Source organism: Bombus affinis, chromosome 11 (assembly GCF_024516045.1).
Source record: "Bombus affinis isolate iyBomAffi1 chromosome 11, iyBomAffi1.2, whole genome shotgun sequence".
NCBI classification, from domain to species: domain Eukaryota; kingdom Metazoa; phylum Arthropoda; class Insecta; order Hymenoptera; family Apidae; genus Bombus; species Bombus affinis.
The window spans coordinates 9,100,807-9,116,363 of record NC_066354.1 but is presented as its reverse complement, the minus strand read 5'-3'; the positions used below and the strand labels follow the sequence as shown (position 1 = coordinate 9,116,363).

The following is a 15,557-nucleotide window of genomic DNA, read 5'->3' as shown; positions in this document are numbered from 1 at the left end:
AACATATACGGGTATACATTGTAGTATATACCAATTTATCTTAAGTGACTCGATCTACTATGGATGTATTTAAGCTAAGCATGAATTTAATTATTATTGTTGTCATACAGATTGTATTCATATCGTTCATCACAAGAAAATCTCTGTGCTATACGTATAATACACTATAACAATGACTGCTTCAAAGATTTAATCCGATCCTCCTGACCTTTTCAAAACACGTAACGTGCACTCAGACAATATTGAATCAGTAACATCATCTTCGAAAGCAGCAGCACATCCTACACGATATCTATCAAAATGGTAAAGATTACAAATGAATTTAAATAATATTAATTTTACTTGAAAATTCAAGACAATTTAAATTTTGTAACATTATGCTAGCGGAGAAAAGACACATAACAGCGCAGTAGATTCACCCAACATGGTCAGACTGTGCATATCATACTACAGTTTAAATGTACATTCTTTCCCTCTTTTGTAAATCGACAAAAATCCTCGATAACAAATAAATAGCTCGATAAAAATCAAAGGGAGCAGTTCGGTTAAACAATTCCTCTTTCCAATAATTTGACTAAAGCAACGAAAACCACCTGAATAAACAACCCATGTTCGTAAAAATAAATTTTGATACTTTCGAATATAAAATACCTTCTAGCTATAGCTTTCTTTCTCTTTCAAAAAACACACTTCAAATATCGAATCTTCCTACTGCAAATCCTTCAATTCTCAGACAGTACTACTATTCCCAAAATCCCTTCCATTACAATTTCCTAGTAATCAAAGTTGAATCTCCATTTTCTCCTCATCAAGCAATCACAGATCACTTCGGCAAACATCCTATAGCAACGAAGCGTGCATCTGAAATTCTAATCCGTTCTGCACCTTCTCGATTCCGCAAAGCGATCTAAACTTTCGCGGGCCTCCTCGCGATAGCGGAAATTCCCCGTAAATATTCGGCGACGTTTCGATTCGTTTCGAAACGGTAGCCGCGCACGAACGTTCGAGTGGCCGCAGCTAATGCCCGTCAATCAGAAACGGCACGTAGTAGCCGCGATAAATAAAAGTGTTCCCCCGCTGGTGTGTATATTTACCGGTGACTATTTTAAAGCGCCACGCGCGCAGATACACGCCACCGACGAGGAAGTCGCTGATGCACTCACTGAATGAAGAATGTAACTAATACCGGGGCCGTGATTGCGACACGGTCCAACGATATTCCGTAATAATTCTCTGGTCGGTGATCTCTACTCGGTTAAAGTTTTAACTTTGATTTACACGGACACGACAGATTCCATGTCCCTTCCGTGTATATAAATTATCTATTTAGAAGCAACAACGTAAAATGATCATATTAGTGGTGACTGTTGACGGTAGACCATTTATAAATGATTGTAAAGTTTCGAAGTACAAGTGAGCTACAGATAGCGAAAAATGTTGATAGCACTTCTACTTAAGTAACGTCTTTGTAATTTAATTACATTCTGGCATTTTTAAACTACTCGAATCGTTGAAAAAAATCACACGTACAAATTTATTCATCGTCGTTATGACCAAGGGTTTCTAGGGATTCTTGCAAAAGTAAAAATCTTTGATATTATGAAAATAAATTAACGTAAAGCAAAAAGAAAGATAGGAACCGAGGCAGAAAGAACTCGATTCTTTTGTTTTCTCCGCAAGCAATACAACTAATGTCAATTTCCATTCTTCTCTTCGTTCGTAAACAACTATTTATACCCATTACTCTCCTCTACTCTGACAACTATCTCTATTATTCGCATCAATATTCATCGATATTTATCAATGAATCCATAGCCATTAGTACTACCGAATCAACAAAGATCCGTTTCCATATATTCATAAAACGATCGTATCTCTTCGAATCGAACTCGTCGGACCAATTTCTCGCTTCATAGATTAAAGAGGTAATCGTTGCCGAGCGTATTCTCGAAAACGTGTGCGCGAAGACGACAGGTCGTGGCGTCGGGACGCGCGGTCGTCGCCGAATCTCGGTGGCAAACCTTTAATTAAAATCTTTCGATCCGGGGGGACAAATCTCGCCGTCTGAAATGAGGCGAAACGACGCGAGAATGGTCGTAGAGAAACGCGCGCGAGTAATGTCTCATTACGTACAGATTGACCTAATTACGAAAGGAAACGTCTGGCGCACTCGAGTAGTCGCATCTCGTCTGCAGTTGGTGCGTTGCCTGCCTTTCTGTGTAAAATTGGAAATCGTTCTCTATTTATAGCGCTTTTCCGATAGGGTCACCGAAGCCGGACAAATATGGAACAATGTAGGGAGCAACAGGGAGCGTAAAACACTCCGTTGCACGTTCCCTCTTTGTTTCCATCTTCCCTCCTCCTTGCTCCCCTCTCGCCGTTTCCGCGGCGTGTTATTATTTTTACGTGCCGCCGTACCGGCAACCTTGACTCCGGTATCGATCTGAAAAAGCACAAGTCACCGAACGCCTCGCGAAACTACGAAATTTCCAACGTGCACAGTTAACGCCGGAAACAGCGTAAACAGTAAATCCGCCGGACGTCAGAGACGAACAGCCGCCACTACTCACGGAGTCTCTTTATTCGTCCGTGAGTTCTACGCTTTCACGGAGCAGCTACTGGTCCTGCTGCAAAGCGAGTTTCGTTGTTACGCGCCGTCGAACCGCGGAACGAGCGTTCAATTAATCACTTCCCGCTTATTCGAACGCAGCCGGCTCGAATATCAACTTTGCAGGAAGAAAAAGCGATTTGACATTCCTATTCGGAGCAAGTAAAATGAATCGATTCCCTTGAGTCTTTTCGAATTATCAAAGAGAGTTAACACTTATTCTGAATGTTTCTAATTATTATAAAATACATGGTAAAATTGTGATATTTGAATTGAAGTAAAAAATTGGGGTCGTTTGATATATCGAAGAGAAATATAGATCGATAACGGCGGCCATCTTTACAGCGTACGGATGTATAACAAGACGTTAATAATTGCTTCGATACGCGACACTGAAAAGCGTTGAAGTTAACTATCCAAGATCATACAATCTAACCTACATCTGTCATCGCGAAAACGTATTACGCGATCCTTACTTTCTAAGTGTAACCGTGTCAAACTATATTACGATCGATCACTGTCTAACACGCGATCGACCATTACGTTAATCGACATCGACAATGGGTTGGCTATTTCGATGAATCCTCGCGACGCGATGCGATATTTTCACGCGAAATTGCGATGGAAAATGCACCTCGCACACGTAGACGTGTGAGCGATACTGCACATCGACACTAAACACGGGTAGAGAAAAAACGGTTGCACGAGAAGAGGTAGAGTCCACAAATCGTGTAATTAACGTGCACACGTTTCAGCGAAATCCGCGACGTGTCGCGTTTGCGCGCGTACAGAGCGTAAATCACGCGGACACGAACCATACCCGCGTTTATTTGGCGCGTAAAAACGCCTGGTCAGCCGTATCGCATTACCTTGTCAACGAAATCGTCCGGTGTCCCGCCAACCAGCCGGAACAACAAGTTTCTCACATTTTCAGCCCTCGGCGCGCTCTCGTTCTCCCGCTGGGGCACAGAGCACAATCTCCGAACGAGCGTGGTTGCACGCGGCTATGATCACGGCACTGACTAGAAAAAACCAATACAAACAGGAGCAGCAGGCCTTATATATCTCCTCCGGTTGAACGGCGTGCAACCGGCTTCCGCACTTCTTCCTCTTCCTCTTCTATATTTTTTTCTCTCGTCTCACACTGTGATCGCGTGCGAACGCGCCCCGTTATGGCGCCGCTGTCGGCGATCAGCGACGCAACGTTCACCGCGACGCGGCACGCGCCAACCAATGCCCATATTTCTTCCTCTCGTTAAAACCACCACTCGATCGTCACACGGTAAACGACAACAACAACACCGGCGGAGTTTGATCGGTACAGTCGCGCTCGTAATCGACCACACGCGAGACCGAGATCGTCCGCTCAAAGAGATCCGGTGTACCACACGATCACCACCACGACAACGACGACCACCGCACGTATCAAACACGACTGCTACAAAGATCCACAGACGCGTGACGATCGCGCGAAGACGGGGACTAGCACAACGGCGCGACGACGATGACTAGGACGACGCGACTACAACGACGACGGCGGCGGCCGGCTCGCGAGGACCTCTTCCGCCGCACGATTCATGACCACCGACGGAGAGCACGTCGCTCTCGTGGCGACGACTGCGCCACTGCGCGGTATCTCGTCGAAACGATCCGACGGGCACGCGAGAGGGGTAAGGACGGGAGGTCGGAGAAAGAGAGAAGAAGGGGGATGCCGGAAAGGGAGAGAGATAGGTAGATCAGTGCGCGTGCACGTAGTAATAGTAGGCTACGGGTAGAAAGAGAAATATATAGATCGTGTATCGCTGTATGTGTGTGTTATATCTGTACGTATATATAATGTGCGTAGCCTAGGAAGAGCAAGAGAGAAATGGCTAGGATTCAACGGAAGAGCGCGAACGCGTACGACGAAGACTTAGCCGAAATTGACGGTCGTTCGCTGCGTTTGGATCATCGCATCGCGTCGTGACAAACGTGTCGTATATACCACCGACGGATGGATGGACACACACGTTGGGTTGGATTTTCGACGACCGCGTTTTAGTTGTTTGTCGCGTTGTGCAGCGGCGCTCACGACGTTGGGACGCCCACCACCTGTAGTGCTCACCCTCTTTTCCTCGCGGCCAACCATCCTTCCGCGCGCGCCATAGGCGCGCGCACTCGCGCTATGTCGTCCTTTCGGCCCGCTTCCCCTTTCATGTTGTACGTTCCGACCGAGTGGGGGAAACGAATTTTAAATTCACGTCTATGTTGTCGTTGTCATCGCGAGTCTTTGTCATCGTCCTATATTACGTGCGGTAATGCGGTTCATCTGTACGTTGTCTTACTTTCTAACTATTATATACATATCTTGTAAGATATTGATTATTCATATCGATAACAAACTTCCAGGACGCTGGGTAGTAAACTACATCGGAAATCATGTTTATAAACATAACGACAAACAGAGAACTACGCGACAAGGTTCGCCGAGTCTTGTGTTCGAGCTAAGGGTAAGTACACATACTTAGAATGTTTTCAAAGTCGATCTCCTTAAAGATGAGGTGTTATTTCGAAGAATATTATTGTTCAGTTTCAATTTATTCTTGAACGAAGAATCTGTAATGCACGAATTTGCAATGTATCATACCATTGTGAGTTTATAATGTTTCTTATATTCACCATTAATATTGTAGTATAACTAAAAGTGACAGAGTTATAAAATGGCGGAATATAATTGGAAATCTTTCTATGAAACTCGATATACGTAACTTCTACTGAAAGTATTATTTTTAATTGTTAAATAATTGCATTTCTATCGTTATAGTCTACTTGTACAAGCATTTTTCTATGTAACATAACCTTATCTCGATCATTACTACAATTAGACTTCTTAATTTTCTGTTATATGTATTGTATCACAGTAATTAAATCTTTTACTTATTATATATGTAAGAAAGATGCTTAGGCTATTATAATCGTGGCACAAATCTATTTCAATACATATGTACATACAGATTACACAGATACATAATAAATGCAGATTATAGAGTCAGTTACTACTTTGCTCTCGACTAAACTATAATCAACATATTTAGAACAATGATGGATTCCAGAGAATTGATCGATTTTCGTTATAAATATCACACCGAATTTTGCAAACGCAACAAGTATAACACGGAAACCAGTCATTAATTTCGAGATACATCGGTAGCACGGTAGCTATGCAAATAAAGCTTGGACGAATTTGTTACCATACCAGGAATGTTATCGCACGCTGTCGGCGTAAGGTGTAAGGTGTAAGGTGCAACATTTTAGCGTGGTTCCTTACTTGCGGTTTGCACCATTATCCCGGCTCGTTTACAAAAAAATGCAGCGTCTGGTAAGCTTCTCGTTTCTTAACGGAGAGATATAGAGAGGAACGGATATACCGCAGCCTCGACCCTCCGTAAACACGGATTAAGGGAAATGTTCCGGTGTAACCTTACTAATGGCCGTGAAAAAACAAATCTATTTGACGTAGAGCTTCTGTTAATTGTCAACGTGGCCGCAGAATTTTCGTTATTCCCTGTGTAAATAATTTCAGCCGGGAATTATCTGCACGTTTTGTTTTCCCGCCAACGTTAGCTGCTGGACGTTGCTCCAGCCTGTTACTGCTCCGCATGTTATTGCTTCACCTGTCTTCGATGTTTCTTTGCGCCCGCGCACAATTTTCATCGCGAAAGAAACGGAAATCAAGCCAGCTTCTATATTTCCGTCTGGTCCACTGATATTCCTTGTTTTCACTGATCTCGACCTACTTATTCCCAACAGTCATTGCTTGGAAAACAAATCGTTCTAATTTAAAGTAAATTTAACGTTTATGCCTCCTTACGAAATGATGTACATAGTACGCTTGGTACTTTTTAGTGGACACGTTATTTGAACACTACCGTCCAGACTGAGCAATCGCAGATCAGGTCTCGTTTTCTTTTCTCCGAATAAAACACGAGTTGTAAAAGTCAAGCTACGTGGTCGTGTTTTATGATCGCGGATTATAATTGGGTGAATCATAAAGCATGCGTGGTAAAACGAGATTGAAGGATATGGCAATACCAAAAGTTACGTTCTGATGTCGCATGTAGTTAAGAAGATATCTAAATGTTCTCTATTTAGAAATTGCGAGTATAACAAGATGGGAACGTTAGACCGCATAATGCGTGTAGATTATAGATTAAACGTAAAACATGCTCCGTCGACTAAATATGCTCTTTCAATATTCGCAAGATCGTTCATTAAACATCCGAGCAAAGCAGCATATTTTATCGGATACAAATGGCTGGGGGAGAAAGCAACCGCGTGTACGTCAAAGTAAAATAAATTACAAATTTACTATTGAGAAATGATAATAAAAAGGATCGAAAAAGGAACTTTCGATTCGTTTCCCCTACATTCACTAGATTCGCTGCAGCCTTTTTTAATTTTTCTTTACTAAGAAATGTTTAACTTGGTCGGAAGATACGAGCATATGAAAATTTATTTCAATGAACAAGCTTACGCCGCGCCGTGATTCTGAAGGAAAAATAAATAACAATCGGAAGTAGGCAGTTCTATTTTTAATATGATTGACAAGACACGCCGATATGGAGGCAGGAGTTGACGATGGTTAAGCACATTAGCCGGGAAAATTACGATCGACGAACAGTTAGGAGCATAACGACCGTAGAAAAGCGGTGCTGTAAATCGTTGAAATGGCGCCACAGGAATCGTCTCTTTTTGCCGTGGTCGGTTGTTCTCCGGACTTTTTGTAAAATACACGTAGGCCACTTTGGTACGCGCAGATGACACTTCGAATTTCGAGAGTAACCGCCAACGGATTTACAAAGTGAGGAAAAGGCACAACGCCATTTGTCTCGCTCACCTAATTAACTGCAGCCGCGGATTCAAACAAAGCCGCTCGATTTAATAACAATTTTGCTGGCGATGTTAACGAGATCCCATTGGATCATTAATTCCAGGCCCCCCTTGCTAACGTGTCGTGACTATTCGCACCGAGCTTCTTTGCTTCGTGTTTTGTAACCGATACATCCGTCGATATTTTTAGTAGAGAACGCGAGAAAGCTCGGCGAATCAGTTTGATACGAAACAGCGAGATGGTTGTACGGCATGCATAGCGGCAATTCGTATCTACGGATCCAAATTCTCAATAGATCCGCAAATAGTTGCCAACGGATTCTCTCTGCGAGTGATTTGCAACCGCACGTTCCAATAACTTATGTCAAGTAATTACATTGTTGCGATTACAAATAATTGCGTTGTCTAGTTCAAGTAGAAATCCATTTGAGTTAGATTCATTTTACGTCCCTTGCACAGGGATAATCAACGGTTCCGGGTAAGCTGGATAAAACGCTCGTAAAGTCTTGGTCTTTATCCGAGAAAATTAAGTGTTGCTGCGTGCTCGCCTACGCGACCATGCTTATTTATTTATCGGGACGAAAATAAAGAACAACGATTGATTATGTTTAGAAGAAACGGCTAGTAGAGCTTTATTTAGCATAATTCATTTTTATAAGATATACATTCTTACTGGATGATGTTCACACAGATATGTTTGCAATAGTATGTAAATTAAAGCTTTTATAAGTAACTCGTCTTCGTGATTCATTGTTTAATCCATAAAAAATATTAATCGTGGATATTTATTTCGTGTTTCGCAACATCTTGATAATTGCGATAAAGGCACATCTTTTTAATTAATTCTCGAACGTTAGATATACCTGGCCGAGGGAGATGCTTAAAGAATTTTTAACAGCATCGGATAAACTCCACGTTCCTCGCTATTTACTCGGTCGCGTTTTAGTCTTTCCAAGTACGGTAATAAATCTCCTCAAGGCAGTATACTCCCGCTATATGTACTTTCTTTCCTTTTGCCGAGATTCTCTGAGGGCTCGGATTTAATTAAAATATTCTATGCGCTTCTTATACCGACATGGAGTAGGCGAGCATCGTATTCTTCCAAATATAATATTCATTTTGCGAAACGCCGTCAGATAAAAAAAAGGAAATTACCCCGCTGTATCATCAGCATTCCATTCTAACGTATAAGTGAATCACGATATTGAATTAATGCAGATTAATATCATGTATATGGAAAGGGGCGAGAAAGAGGAAGTAAGAAGTGGATGACCTTTTTAAAATTAACGGAATATAATGCAACATTCCTCGATATTTTCATGAAGAAATCGGAGCTTCGAAGATAGCGCGCGTGTTTTCTTTGGCTTGTGCTTTGGCGTATTCAGATGACCTCAACTTTTGTTTCCTCGTTCATAGTTTGGCAGAATGTACAATTTTCTGCAGATTAAATATAACGTTTACCATGCGAAATTATTAGACATCAAAATTAAATTTATTCGGAACAATTGCCAAAATTGGAATGGGGAGGGAGAAGAAACGAAAGAAAACGAAAAGGAGGAAAAGAACGAAGAAATAGGATTGTCGAAAGAGGAGAGGCAAAAAAGGGAGGGAAAGTTGAAGGAGAATAGTAGCTGGGGGAAGAAAAAGTAGACATATGGTGTAATGGGCAGTGAAAAAAGAATGAAACGAAAGAGAAGATATTACCTTTGCTTACTTTAACCTAATACCTGGCTGACATGAAATTTGTATACCCTACCTCATCATTACTCAATTCTAAATTTGTTTCATCATACCTCAATCATGATGTTTCACTGTAAATAACCTAATTTTTAGATATTTTTAATTATTAAAACTACATTAATTAATTACCTCACTATACTCAAATATATTTGTTATGGAAGATGTAGAACTGCGATTTCCACAGAATTAACAGACCACGATAATTGGAATTTTAAATAATCTACAATATTTCTAGGGTTTATCGACTTTTTCCCGTAATATTTTCCACATATCTGTTCGTTGACAGAAAATTCATACATTCGTTTCGTGAAAAACGTATAATCCTCGTTCTGTATTTTGCATACGGATATTGGCACTATGCTCACGGATATTATCAAAATTGGTAATCAAAGTAAAAAATACACAACGAGAGAAGAAGAGAGAGAGAGAGAGAGAGAGCACGGGAGAATTCTATATACGAAGCATCAAGCCGAGTAAATGGTCAGTGTAGTGAATAGATCAGAATGGAAATTCAAATATGTATCGCGATTCGACGTCATATAATGGCGACCGAGCCAAAACGTATGAAATGGCAGGATGATGCTCGCACATACTTGAACACGCACACATAATACACGTACATATTTATTTCTAGAAAAACGTCACGACCGCAAGATTCCGTCACGAAATTTCTGGCGTGGATTCAACGATATCTTTTTGGCTCCGAATCGACATATTCGACCAACCGCTCTATAGATAAAATAGCGTTTCATTCATCGTGGATCATTTTGTTAAGCCCACGTGGCTTATGCCGGGCATTCACGTGAATCGGCAAGCATGGAACGTTGCGAAAATCCATTGGAATATCGTGCGCCCACCGAAAAGGGCTTACCGGACTATTACCAGAAATTTTCGCTGACGTACGTTGAGAGGTTTTGAGAGAAATCGCCGTTGTTACGCATTGCGTGTAGACGGAGCACGCGTTAAACGGCGCGCGTTCTCTCGTTATCCGCTGAAATATGGTGTTAATATTAGCTGGTTAAAGCGCGGCTCCCTGTAAAATGCCCTTAAAATTGAATCATCGAACCTCGGTAAGAACCGTTCTGTATGCATTTGTTCGTTGTGCAATCATGATACATGATATTATGATAAATTCATTTGCGGTTTGACGTCAGAATTCTCAGATCGTAGATATCTGAAGAATTTGAAAACATATAGAGAACATTTGTGATTAAAGTTGGCATACTACACATTTAAGATGTTTTCAAAGTAGATAGTAAGGTTTGTACAAGGCATATCTCATTGTCAACAAGAATAGAAATATATTTTACTTTATATCTAAAAATCAAAAGTTCCAAGTATTTTAAAGCCTAGAGAATGAGCTTGAAAACCTACTTCTATTTGGTTTTATCTATACGCATATACCTATATATTTATCTGTATTTATCTGTATTTTCGACTTATTTTATTTTATTGTCTATTATGTTTTATTAATATACCATTCTACTTCTGTTAGGTAATGCACATTTACAATACAATCAAGATTACTATTATTAGTCCACAAACTTTTTTCTCTGCATGAATAAACTAAAAATACCAGTTGTTAGATAATTAACACAAAAAAAATCCATCTCCCTATATAGCAAATTGCTTGTTACATTTTACCGTTATATTTTTACCGTTTTCACAAGTAAGAGCCATTTATCCGAGAAGAGGGCGTGAAAGTAGCTATATTGCTCTTAATTTCGTCCGGTACACAAATAAATATGCAGTTTCGTCAACTGTGAGTCAATGCGGCGCGCAGTAAACTTTCCGCTTCGCAATTTCCCATTTACGCACAGTTGCCCGTGTATCATGGCCTATTGTACCGAATGCAGTAACTTAATGCATCATCTACGAGTTGATGATGCAGCACGGATAAGTCTAATTTGAGTTGCTCCACGTAACCAGTTCCACGAAGAAAACTTTGCATGAGATGGAGATAATAGTGGTACATGTTATTCCACGTATATTGCGTGTACGAGATGTTAAGCGAAGTCTATAACAACCTCCCGCACGTTGCTATGTATCCGGAAGTCGAAATATGACGATTGTATAGCCGAGAGTTTTCAAAAGAAAGATTTTCTCTCCGTGATTGCTTGAAATTTCCCTTAAACAAGAAATTCGAGAATAATTGTTCCGTTGTGTATACTTGAACTTAGAATTAAGAATTAAAGATTGAACGTAATTCAGAAGCATTTTTATTGGAAACCAACGTTGTATTCATCCGACATATTACGTTCATGTAATTCGCAATTCTTTTTTCTAATTCTCCGCTTTTTCCAGTCAATCGATATAATCGAATCTTACTTTACACATTATGGTTATGAAAGAAGATCCGAGAATTTTGAAAAAGATTCTTTTCATTGATATTTCGTCTTCAAAAGATTCCCATTTTCAGAAAGTTCCATACTTACAAGAACAAGAAAATCAAAAAGATATTTGAAGCATCGTGAATTCTATTAAAACAAACAAGCTGAAAATAAGCGTCTTCGCTCAATAAATTAACCATACGTATCAGCGATCAGCTCCACCTTCGAGCAATCGGATCGAAATCACGCACTCTGCCAAAATGCCCCTCGAAATCGGCCAGTTACCACCGAGAATTATCGACAGTCGAAGCCCCTTCGACTGTGTTTCCATTTCCTATCAGGCCGTGCCAAATGACGTCGAAAAGTCGAGCCAACCCCCGTGTGCGTTATCGCGCTGGGCGAAAAATAAAATTGGTCGACGGGAGGGTCGGTCGTTTTCGAAATTTCCCAGAGCTTCGCTGTGATTCTCGAGAAGGTCGACCTGGGGCGGGAGATGGTGGAAAACTAGCTGACAGATCATCCGGTGTTACCGTGGCTCGTTGGATTATCGAGCATGTCCGTGGAACTTCGGTTTTGACGGACGGCTCTGTTATTACTGTCATTCCGGCCTCCCTCGAGCTTCTGCCACGTTAATCCTTTCGTCATCGCGCGTCCCGTCCATCGAACTGTTTTAATGAGATGCTCCGCGCTTGAACTTGTCCCTTCCCCTGGCTCGAAAATGGAATTTTTAATCCGCCTGTCTCGAATCATCCCTGTTGTTTTTTTCATCGGTTTCGTTGCTCGACGCTTGACGTTTTCAGTGTTGGTGTTTGAGTAATTATCGCAGGCTTATCAGCCGGTTGACGCGTTCCTCGTCGGCATGAAATTAGTCGGACACCAACGCGCGATGCTTGAATAATTAGATATTTACGAGGCCAATTGTGGCGAATCTTGTATCAGAAATTTGTATAGAGAAGAGGGATGAGTTTATTCGATGAATCGATACGTACGTTTCATTCGATTGGTTACACTTGTTAAGTTGATTGTTTGCAAGACGTGTTTGTACACTGAATTCATAGTATACCGTTTCGTGATGGTTTTGGAATTAATAAAGTGGAGTATGTTATGAACACATGACGTCATATGATCCGTTTGTGCACGCTGCATTCCAACCTAACAGCTGGAAATAGATATTGCATTTTTTCATACGATAGAACGAAATAATTCTATAAATCACTGCCTTAGAATACGAAGAATACGAAAATTACAGAAAAACAACTTTAAAACTATCACACGTTTTTCTGTAAAATATGAAAAATGTGACTTATTGCGTCTTCCTTCTATGATGTTCATACAGCTTCATCTACTCGATCCACAGTATTTACTACATCGTTTGTAATCAAAATTGCCCATCTTGAGGAAACCTATCGTTATCATAATAACGTCCTTAATCGAATGTAAATGTACTCTTTACGATTAGTAGAAGAAACCAAAAGAAAATAAGAGCAATACTTGGGAACGTATAAATTATCTGTCAACCAGGTTATGCAGATCCCCACGGAAATAGCCGTAACAGAAGAAATAATCCCAGATAAGACGTGCAAGGAGCAAGTTCGTCGAGATAAAAACTCTCGACGTTCATCACGAGGGTAACGTTTGTTTCGGTAGATTTAAACCATTCAGCCGTCCCCCAGCTTGATACAATCCAGCTAGGAATTAAGTCGAGTAAAGGCAAAGCGCTCCATTCCTAGGAATAAATCCTGGAATGGAAGTTTGCCACACAGAGTATTTGGTTAACAGAAGCTAATGCAGTTTTTCTGCAGATTAATAATTAAAATAATTGCCAGCGTTTCATAGAAACGATTCCTGATTGCAGGAAAAAGTAAATAAAAGTAAATTTACACAAATGATTCGCAACAAGTCACCAATTAAAATAACGCCGCTTTGCCTATGTTAGCTTCACGGGGATACAACTTAAAGTAGGTCAATCTGCGTTTCGTTTTCAAACAAAAATCCTATTATCGCGGGCGATTTTATTTGTACGTTTAGGAATAGGATCCACAAATTATAGATTAAACGTGACTAAGGGAATTATATTCGAGATATAATTCAGTTGTTTCGCTAAGTAAATCTTCCCTATATAATGGATGGTTAAGATATTTATCGCTTAATGAAAGAGAATGAATTCCAACAAACACTGTTCATTTCCAGCTAATATACAAACCGAAGAACGCTGAATTACCAATCACCTGATCCATTAAATCGATCGGAAGAAAACATGAAACGCGACTTGCATTACAAACAAATCAGCAAATCAAAAACCACGATACCATAAATTAAAAGAACATTCTATCTACCTGCTACGAATGTTACTATCATAAGTTGAATATAGTACAAGTACGCTATCTCCTAGTTTCTTCGCAAGTCGTCGATACGATGTAACTTTTCTGCGAAGTTGCACCCTTTTCCAATTAACGCGTTGATAAAAGGCTGGTAGTCGGTTCCGTATCGGAAGTGAGAGGACGATGTACCCTCCGTGCACGCGAACACGCCACGACTAGAAGTAATTGGGTTACATCGCGCGAGGATTTATTGCACGAAGAATACGAGAGGGATTCTGATTCTACGCCTGCTAGTAGACGGCGTGGCTTCGCTCTCGCGGGGATCTCCCTGGTACAAATCGAATTAAAATTCCGTAGCATCGTTAGAACCCTCCCAGTACTACGGGACTTCGAAGGAACGCCGGGGCAGGAATATACCTACCGGCGTTCCGCGTGCTTGCGTGACTGCCAGAGTTTCAGGGTCGTGCCGAACACTCGGAAGAGAGGAGCGTTGAATTGCTCTTTCTTCCCCCTTCGTGTTCGCCACCGTGCTCCGACACTACTTGCCCGGTCAAAAGTCCGTGCCTTGCCTCGTGATTTTGGGAATGGTAAAAGGGGAATGCCATTCCTACTCTTTTCATTCCTTTTCGACTCTTTCCTCGCTACTGGAATTTCAAACTTCGAGAAATAAGGCATATTGTTAGATCTCGTTGTCCTCGCGAATAAAGTAGAAAATCATGTCTCGGACGAGATACAAAAATTCATTTAGAATTTTTCGTGTTAACGTACGTAAGATAGTCTATATAATAGCGATCTTACCGATTTAGAGTCGTTCCTTTGAGGTAAATGATAATAAAATCCACGATAATTGCGTCTAACGTGTCGTGGCGTTATTGAAATTCCGAAAAGTTTTTGCCATTATTTCCCAGAACAGTGACCTATCAATTCGTCTCGCATTAACTTTCAAAGCGAAACGCCTTCTCGAGAAGAAATCGAAAATTCCCAAGCGCAAAGGCGCATCGGCGCGGAGGTATCGAGAGCAACCACGTCGATCAGCGAAGCGAGACGTTTCTCGAGTCGTTTCCTGCTGAAAGTGCCACAGTTCCAAGCTCGACGTTTCGAAGCCGTAGGACAACTGTGAAAGAGGAATGAATCGAATGTTTGTTTTTCGTCGTCGAAGGAGGTCGTCTCCCGACTTCGAATCGGTCTTTCTCGTGGCGAGGTTGGCGCTGCAACTAAGAAGGATCGATTCGTCTAAGGGCACCGGCTATCCGTTAGCGGGACGGAATAGCCTCGAGGGACAGGTCCTGAAGCGCACACACCGAGAGCCCTCGGTGTGGCTCGACGTGGCATGCCGTCTCGCGCGCCAACTCAGCCCCAAATTAATGCTTGTCCCTCGCAGTAACTTATCTGCCGACCCGGTATATTATGGTCCACGATCGCCGTTCGCTGACGAATGGTCGACTATTTTCTTGCGCAGCTTTCGCTATTTCACCGGTCTCCGTCAAGCAACATAGCAACTACCCATTACCAATTCGTGTTTTGAGCGACCATTTGTCACGTGCGCACGTTTATTGGCATCTCAGACTGAGCTGTATATTGAAAGAACTCCAATTAACGCGCGAATGACAACGGTATAGCTTGAGATATGAACTCGGAAATGGCGTTGAATGACTTCTTGTTTCAGAGCAAGGGAAGAAGAAGCGATGA

The 15,557-nt window shown here is 41.4% G+C and overlaps 1 protein-coding gene and 1 long non-coding RNA gene across 6 annotated transcripts in view; one reads left to right on the top strand and one right to left on the bottom strand.

Moving 5' to 3' along the window:
• Nucleotides 1–15,557, bottom strand: part of LOC126921658 (uncharacterized) — a 570,126-nt gene that overhangs the window by 343,349 nt on the left and 211,220 nt on the right. The window contains exon 1 of one of the 5 annotated variants that reach the window (XM_050733369.1): nucleotides 3,478–4,245. The exons of the other annotated variants lie outside the window; for them this stretch is intronic. The gene's annotated coding sequence lies outside the window, so the exon portion shown is untranslated. Of the gene's footprint in view, nucleotides 1–3,477; nucleotides 4,246–15,557 lie in introns of those variants that run through there. 5 annotated transcript variants of the gene reach the window in all.
• The window catches only part of LOC126921690 (uncharacterized), a 123,300-nt gene continuing 112,330 nt past the window's right edge, over nucleotides 4,588–15,557 (top strand). Inside the window, exons 1-2 of the long non-coding RNA XR_007712513.1 lie at nucleotides 4,588–4,918; nucleotides 4,997–5,097. This is a non-coding gene — a long non-coding RNA (uncharacterized LOC126921690). The remainder of the gene's footprint in view (nucleotides 4,919–4,996; nucleotides 5,098–15,557) is intronic.